Source organism: Rattus norvegicus, chromosome 4 (genome assembly GCF_021556685.1).
Source record: "Rattus norvegicus strain SHRSP/BbbUtx chromosome 4, alternate assembly SHRSP_T2T, whole genome shotgun sequence".
NCBI classification, from domain to species: Eukaryota; Metazoa; Chordata; class Mammalia; order Rodentia; family Muridae; genus Rattus; species Rattus norvegicus.
In genome coordinates this window covers 31,997,738-32,006,149 of record NC_141537.1, presented here as the reverse complement: position 1 = coordinate 32,006,149, position 8,412 = coordinate 31,997,738, and positions in this window count along the sequence as shown.

Genomic DNA, 8,412 nt, shown 5'->3' with positions numbered 1-8,412 from the left:
GAGAGGTATAGATGGGTCCTCAGTAGTTCAATGTCCAATTTTCTGAGGAACCTGCAGGCTGATTTCCAGAATGGTTGTACCAGTCTGCAATACCACCAACAATGGAAGAGTATTCCTCTTTCTCCACATCCTCGTCAGCATTTACTGTCACCTGACTTCTTGATCTTAGCCATTCTCACTGGTATGAGGTGAAATCTCAGGGTTGTTTTGATTTGCATTTCCCTTATGACTAAAGATGTTGAACCTTTCTTTAGGTGTTCCTCAGCAATTCGGCATTCCTCAGCTGTGAATTCTCTGTTTAGCTCTGAACCCCATTTTTTAATAGAGTTATTTGTCTCCCTGCAGACTAACTTCTTGAGTTCTTTATATGTTTTGGATGTAAGCCCTCTATTAGTTGTAGGATTGGTAAAGATCCTTTCCCAATCTGTTGGTTCTCGTTTTGTCCAAACAACAGTATCCTTTGCCTTACAGAAGCTTTGTAGTTTTATGAGATTCCGTTTGTCTATTCTTGATCTTAGAGCATAAGCCATTGGTGTTTTGTTCAGGAAATTTTCTCCAGTGCTCATGTGTTCGAGATGCTTCCCCACATTTTCTTCTATTAGTTTGAGTGTATCTGGTTTGATGTGGAGGTCCTTGACCCACTTGGATTAAGCATTGTACAGGGTGATAAGCATGGATCAATCTGCATTCTTCTACATGCTGACCTCCAGTTGAACCAGCACCATTTGCTGAAAATGCTATCTTTTTTCCACTGGATGGTTTTGGCTCCTTTGTCAAAAATCAAGTGACTATACGTGTGTGAGTTCATTTCTGGGTCCAATTCAGGCGCCATATCCCCTAATTCCTTGCAGTCTTAGCTAAAGTCCCCTGTAGATTTCTGGGAGTTTCTGTCACAGTAGGTTTTTATCTTGTCCCCTAAATATCCACCAATTACAGATGCCTCTTTCAGAACTCTCACCTCCATTTTCCCAGTACTGTTCCATCCATTTCCAATATTTAATCATCCCTAGGTCAATGGAAATACCTATTCTATTTCCCCTTCCTGGAAAGATTCATGCTTTGCAACTTGAGCACTCCTTGTTAGTTAGCCTCTCTCAGTCTGAATAGAATACAAGAGATAGAAGCGAGAACCTCAGTAGCAGAAGATTACATAGAAATCACCATCACAATGGTCAAAGATAATGGAAAGTGGAAAAAGGTACTGGTCCAAAACATACAGGAAATCCAGGACTCAATGAAAAGATCAAACCTAAGGATAATAGGTATAGAAGAGAGTGAAGACTTCCAGGTCGAAGACCCAGTAAATATCTTCAACAAAATTATAGAAGAAAACTTCCCTAACCTAAAGAAAGAGATGCCCATAAACATACAAGAAGCCTACAGAACGCCAAATAGATTGGACCAGAAAAGAAACTCCTCCCGTCACATAATAGTCAAAACACCAAATGCACAAAACAAAGAAAGAATATTAAAAGTAGTAAGGGAAAAAGGTCAAGTAACATATAAAGGCAGACATATCAGAATCACACCGGATTTCTCACCAGAGACTATGAAAGCCAGAATATCCTGGACAGATGTCATACAGACCCTAAGAGAACACAAATGCCAGACAAGGTTACTGTATCCAGCAAAACTCTCAATTAACATAGATGGAGAAACAAAGATATTCCATGACAAAACCAAATTTACACAATATCTTTCTACAAATCCAGCACTACAAAGGATAATAAATGGTAAAGCCCAACATAAGGAGGCAAGCTATACCCTAGAAAAAGCAAGAAAATAATCTTCTTGGCAACAAAGCAAAGAGAAAAAAGTACACAAACATAGTCTCACATCCAAATATGAATATAACTGGAAGCAATAATCAATATTCCTTAATATCTTTCAACATCAATGGTCTCAACTCCCCAATAAAATGACATAGATTAACAAACTGGACCCTGCATTCTTCTGCCTAGAGAAAACATACCTCAGAGACAAAGACAGACACTACCTGAGAGTGAAAGGGTGGAAAACAACTTTCCAAGCAAATGGTCAGAAGAAGCAAGCTTGAGTAGTCATTCTAATATCGAATAAAATCGATTTTCAACTAAAAGTCATCAAAAAAGATAAGGAAGGACACTTCTTATTCATCAAATGAAAAATCCACCAAGATGGACTCTCAATCCTAAATATCTATGCTTCAAATACAAGGGCACCTACATATATAAAAGAAACCTTAGTAAAGCTCAAAGCACACATTGCACCTCACACAATAATAGTAGGAGATATCAACATCCCACTTTCATCAATGGACAGATCATGCAAACAGAAATTAAACACAGACATAGACAGACTAAGGGAAGTCATAAACCAAATATACTTAACAGATATTTATAGAACATTCTATCCTAAAAAGAAAAAAGGATATACCTTCTTCTCACCTCCTCATGGTACTTTCTCCAAAATTGACCATATAATTGTTCATAAAACATGCCTCAACAGTTACAGAGAGATAGAAATAATCCCATGCATCTGATCAGACCACCCCCAGGCTAAAGCTGGTCTTCAATAACAATAAGGGAAGAATGCCCACATATACATGAAGTTGAACAATGCTCTCTACTCAATGATAACCTGGTCAAGGACGAAATAAGGAAAGAAATTAACGACTTCTTAGAATTTAATGAAAATGAAGGTACAACATACCCGAATGTATGGAACACGATGAAAGCTGTGCTAAGAGGAAAACTTAGAGCTGTGAGTGCCTGCAGATAGAAACAGGACAGAGCATATATCAGCAGCTTGACAGCACACTTAAAAGCTCTAGAACAAAAAGAACCAAATACACACAGGAGGAGTAGAAGGCAGGAAATAATCAAACTCAGAGCTAAAATCAACCAAGTAGAAACAAAAAGGACCATACAAAGCATCAACAGAACCAAAAGTTGGTTCTTTGAGAAAATCAATAAGATATATAAACTGTTAGCCTGACTAACGAGAGGACACAGAGAGTGTGTCCAAATTAACAAAATCAGAAATGAAAAGGGAGACATAACTACAAAATCAGAGGAAATTCAAAAAATCATCAGATCCTACTACAAAAGGCAATATTCAACAAAACTTGAAAATCTGCAGGAAATGGACAATTTCCTGGACAGATACCAGGTACCAAAGTTAAATCAGAAACAGATAAACCATTTAAACAACCCCATAACTCCTAAAGAAACAGAAGCAGTCATTAAAAGTCTCCCAACCAAAAAGAGCCCAGGTCCAGATAGATTCAGTGCAGAATTCTATCAGACCTTCATAGAAGACCTCATACCAATACTATCCAAACTATTCCACCAAATTGAAACAGATGGAGCACTACCGAATTCCTTCTATGAAGCCACAATTATTCTTATAACTAAACCACACAAAGACCCAACAAAGAAAGAGAACTTCAGGCCAATTTCCCTTATGAATATCGACATAATCTCATTTGTTAACTAAGCTAAAATCATATCTTTGATATAGAATTTGTTAAAAGTTTAAAAGTACAAGGTTTAGAGCCAATCCTTCTATTGATGTCATTACAAACTTCTGAGTTGATTACACATATGAGTTATGGGACAAATAGCAAACATATTACTGACTTTGTGAGAGAACTTTGAAGATATTATTAAGATATAAAGCTTTCCTGCATTCTTATACAACCCAGGAGTGACACTGGCCTCAGCGACCTTGGTCTTCTCACATCAATTTTTAATCAAGAAAATTCTCTACATGCTGACCTCCAGGCAAATCTGATAGAGGCTTTTTCTCCACTAAAGTTCCTTCTTTCCAGATGACTAAGCTTGAGTCAAGCTGACAAAACTAAACAGCACAAGTATGTTTATATACAACCTCCACGAATTGGCATCCTTTTGAGAATAGTTATGTAGCATCACTGCTAACTCAAGGTTTTCTAAATATTTCCTGCTAGTAAACATTAGTTGTTACACAGCTTGTACATTTCAATAATAATTGCACACTCCATGTTTTCTCCAAACACATGAGCAGCTAAAAAAAAAAGAAACAAGATCTGAGAAATATAAATTTATGTTAAGCTTAGAAATACAAGTGACAGTACAGGAGAGTACAGAATGATTTTATGAAGAGTAGGATGATTTTAAGGAAGCTTTGTCTATGTCAATATCCCAAAGTATTTTAACCATGTTTCCCTCTATCGGCTTTAAAATTCCAGGTCTTAAAGCCTTTTAAAATTGAACTGATTTTTATGCTCTTATTCAAGTCAAAATTAACATCTACATAGCATCGTCTATGCATTAGACTGTCTCTAACCCCAGATTACATTTATTCTTCTAACTTTAAGACAATGGCTTTTAGCATATCTAATTGATGAATGAAAACAGAAAAGGTCACCATTGTATAATGCTGCAAACATTTTTAAAAAGAGCAGTCAAAAACTGTTTCAATGAAGTATCACCAATATGTGTAATAGAAAAGTTATGGTTATATCTCCATAATAGATTTTTTAATTTCTTTAAGTCTGTACTTGAACTTTTTACAATCTCATACATGTATACACTATATTTTGATATTTGTCTCTCATTACTCTCTCTTATTCTCCTCCTACTTGTGAAAAACCTTTTGTTTTTCCCAATTAATGCCCCTTCTAATTGCATTGACTTTAATCAGAGTTGTTGGTATAAGCATGGCTAGGGAGTTAAAAGTTACTTCATATGGCTTCATCAGTGAAGAAATTGATTCTGCCTACCCTGAACAACCACTAACTGCCAAAAGCTCAGTCAAACCTCATGACTCCCTCCCTATTCATGACAGAATGTTGATGAGCCCACTCTTGTGGTCTTATGCAGGTAAATATAGATGCTGTGAGCTTGTGATTGCAATTACCATGGCATATCCCCAAGACAGTGTCCTAGCACTGCATCCTATCTTTTAGTGCTCACATTTTTTATTACCTCTTCTGTAATGTTTTCCAGGTCTTTAAAAGAGTGAGACACCTCTCTCTCTCTCTCTCTCTCTCTCTCTCTCTCTCTCTCTCTGTGCCTCTCTCTCTCTGTCTCTCTCTCTGTCTCTCTCTCTCTATCTCTCGACTGTGCACTCAACAGTCATTACTCTCAACACTTTGACTAGTTATGAGTCCCTTCATTAATGAATGTCATCTGAAAGAAGTAATTGTTGATCAAGGCTTAAAGTGTTGTAATCTATGAGTACAGACAAATATTCAGAAAGCTGTTTGTCATGTTCATTTGGAAAACAGCAATAATTGTGATCTCCCTGTCATAGGCTTTTGACAAAATTTAGAATACCAGACATAAATTCCCTCCTGTGAAGTAAAACTCAAATTCAGTTAACAGCCTTGCCTCTAGTGCACAGTGATATATCTTGCTTGGTATGTGATTACACAAGGTTAATAGCTGGATAAGACCACTGATCAATTTTCTACACCAACAGACTGAATGGCACTTTTTAAAAGTACCAAAACATGCTTAGCTATCAGTAAAAAACAAAGTAAAACTACTTTGAGATTCTACCTAACCACAGCCAGAATGACTATTTTGTGGAGACACTGGCAAGGTAGTGGGTGATGAAGAACCCTTACTCAGTGTTGGTTGGTATGCATATTTCTCAAAAGGTAAAAATAGAACTACCACATGATGTAGCTATTCCACTATTCTCTGTGGTGGTTTGAATATGCTTGGCCCAGGGTGTGGCATTATATGGGGGTATGGTCTTGTTGGAGTAGGTGTGGTCTTACTGAAGGAAGTACGTCACTGTGGACATGGGTTTTTAGACCCCTGGCATAGCTGCCTGGGAACCAGTCTACTAGCTGCCTTTGGAACAAGAGATGGAACAAGAAGTTCCTCCAGCCCCGACATCTGCTTAGATACTACCATGCTCCTGCCTTGACAATAATGGACTGAACCACTGAACCTGTAACCCAACCCTAGTTAAATGTTGTCTTTTATAAGAGTTGTCTTGGTCAAGGTGTCTGTTCACAGTAGTTAAAGTCTAACCAAGGCAGTTGCTATATCCTACAACTGCATACCCAGCTTCTACACATGGATACCCATCAATAGATGTCAATCAACTGTGGATAATTAAAACACAGTATATATGTATCTAAGGAGGCCAAGAAGTAACAAATATAACATGCTTGCAGATTGAAGGCTTTAAAGTGTATGGGAGAGGGCTAGCAAAACAGATATTATATGGAAGTAGAAAAAATATAGGGGTAGAAAAATTTAAACAACAATAAGATATAGGTGGGGATGGGGACATGGGGGATGGGGAAAAGAGGAAAAAGATTATTCAAAGGCTGGATTATAAAAAAGACATATGGAAACATTACTTTATAAGATAACTAAAATAATATAGTTGAGGTTGGGGATATTCTGTAAGGGTAGATAATGTTTGTCCAAGAAGTCATAGGAAAATTCCAGTGTGAGGTATGTGACACTTTTCTATAGTCAGAGAGGTTCCAGAGCCCCAATACAACCCAGGCTAGTGCTATTGATTCTGGCTGCTCATGGGAACTGGATAGTAAGACCCTATCATTGAAAATACACATTTGGTTATAGGATAGGAAAATTAAACTGGAGCTGATCCAAAGACTTTGCATGTGTGCAAAGGCTATTCTCTCTTTACTCAGAAATAACAAATGTCTTTTCATTAATAAGATTACTTGAATTCTCCAAGGGATTCTTTTAGATAATAGAAGATGTCAAAACAAGCATTTAATATCTTTCAATCATTTATATCTCTACATACACATACATATGCCTACCTATATGTGCACATCCTTACCATTTCTTGTAGTACTATTCTTTGAATGGCTTATTTAGTATAAAAATTTATAAACTCTAATAGCAAATCAAAGTGATCTTCTGAAGTATTGTCATTTCTACTAAGTGTTAGCTTTACCTGAAACTGACATACATTAAGTGCTATAATCTGTATATTTGTAAAACTTGTTCTTAAAACTTGTATTTAAACAGGGATTTAAAGATGCCCAGGGACTGTGTTAATGGTCTCCTGTGATGGAGCCATTTAGAGGTAATTAATATTATAAGCAATCATGAGGGCAAACACCCCTATGATATCCTTCATGGTGTCATTAGAAGAGGAAGAGAGAGCCAAATGAGCAGCTTGCTTCTACATCAACCTGTGTTGCTCTGTCTACCTAGGTGCTCTGTAAGGATCCCAGATGGCTAGAAGATTCTCCCCACATTCACATCCTTCTCCTGGGACTTCCTAGCCTCCAAAACCCATAAAGAACGCTTTTTTAACATTATGAATGGCCTAGATTATGGTGTTCAGTTATATCAAGAGAACATATGATAACATAATATTAAATAGAGTAAATAAATACATAACTGCTATTCCTAGGGATGTCAGCTAAACAGACTCATAATTTGTCTTTCATCTGTAGACTGCTTCTGGTAAGATGGCCATTTTTACTATGCTAACACTATGAGCATGAGCATGGGAGAATTTTCCATCTTCTGGAAAATTCTTCAGTTTCTATCTTCACAGACTTGAAGTTCTTGTCAGATGGGTATTTCACTTGTTTGTCCAGAATTACACCAAGATATTTTATATTACTTGTGCCTATAGCGAAGGGTGTGGTTTCCATGATTTCTTCCTCAGCCCATTTACCATATGTAGAAAGGTGGGCTGATTTTTTTTAACTTAATTTTGTATATAGCCACTTTGCTGAAGGTGTCTATCAACTGTAGGAGTTCTTTGGTAGAGTTTTTAGGGTCACTTGAATATACTATCATATCATCTGTAAATATAGCAATACTATAACATCTTCCTTTCCAATTTGTATCTCCTTGATGTCTTTTAACTATCTTTTTGTTCTACCTAGGACTTCAAGTACTATACTAAAGAGATAGGGAGAGAGGTGACAGCTTTGCCTAGTCTCTGCTTTTAGTGGAATTGCTTTAAATTTCTTTCCATTTAATTTCATGTTGGCTACTGGCTTGCTATAAACAACTTTTATTATATTTATCCTTGTATCCCTGAAGGGGTGTTAGGTTTTGTGAAAGCATTTTTCAATACAAGATACCCATGCAATACTCTGGGGATCCAAAGAAGCTCAACAAGAAGGACGACTCAAGTGTTGTGTATAGTTTTGAAATCACTAGCGCCTTTTCCTGGGAAGGGCCACACTACCAGCCACTCCCAGATTTCCTTTCTACCTGCCTTTAGCTCTGGGAGTTGGGAGTGGGACTTCTGAATCTGTGGATAACACACACACACACACACACACACACACAGCTTTTCACTTTGAACTTGCCATCGAAGCACAACTGCTGGGGGAGGCTATCTTCTGCCTGTAAAAAACATGCCGTTAAAAATTTATTATCTCTGTCTATCTTTCGACCTGCCCTAAACTTAGTGTTTAGCTCAACC